Raw genomic sequence first — 506 nt, 5'->3', positions numbered from 1 at the left:
AATAGTACACTTTTATATTTTGACAAAACTTTTACTTCTTAACCTTTGTTAGAACATTATTTGAAAAAAAAAGATGTTACATACAAGTACTATGAACTCTTAACTGTGCACTGAGTAGTCCACTGTTGCCAATCATCTGCAACCATAAATTGTTTAATTATCAATAAAGCCAGAATCAACATATTTTGTGACCTCATTAAAAAGCTGCAAGTATTCTTGGTTAATAAAATTATAGGTGCCTATAAATGTGGACTAACAGAGAATTCCAGCATTCAGCATGATTCATATAAAGCTTTCAAACACTAAGTTAAGTCTTACATTTACACAATTAGAAACTTTGGCAATTGAAATATTTTGACATGTTAACAGCACATATCAATATTCAAATAAGAATCAAAAATAAGCTTCAAAAAAGTAAAAGCTGACCAGAAAGGCTCTTCAGTCATTTTTATGGTTCTCTATTATACAAAAAGAAAACGAATTAAAAAAAGGCATGACACTAGTGA

This window comes from Somniosus microcephalus, chromosome 14 (assembly GCF_052327205.1).
Source record: "Somniosus microcephalus isolate GS21.2 chromosome 14, FLI_Smic_1.0, whole genome shotgun sequence".
Classification (NCBI taxonomy): Eukaryota; Metazoa; Chordata; class Chondrichthyes; order Squaliformes; family Somniosidae; genus Somniosus; species Somniosus microcephalus.
The sequence above is the reverse complement of the archived record's forward strand: the minus strand, read 5'-3'. Positions refer to the sequence as shown.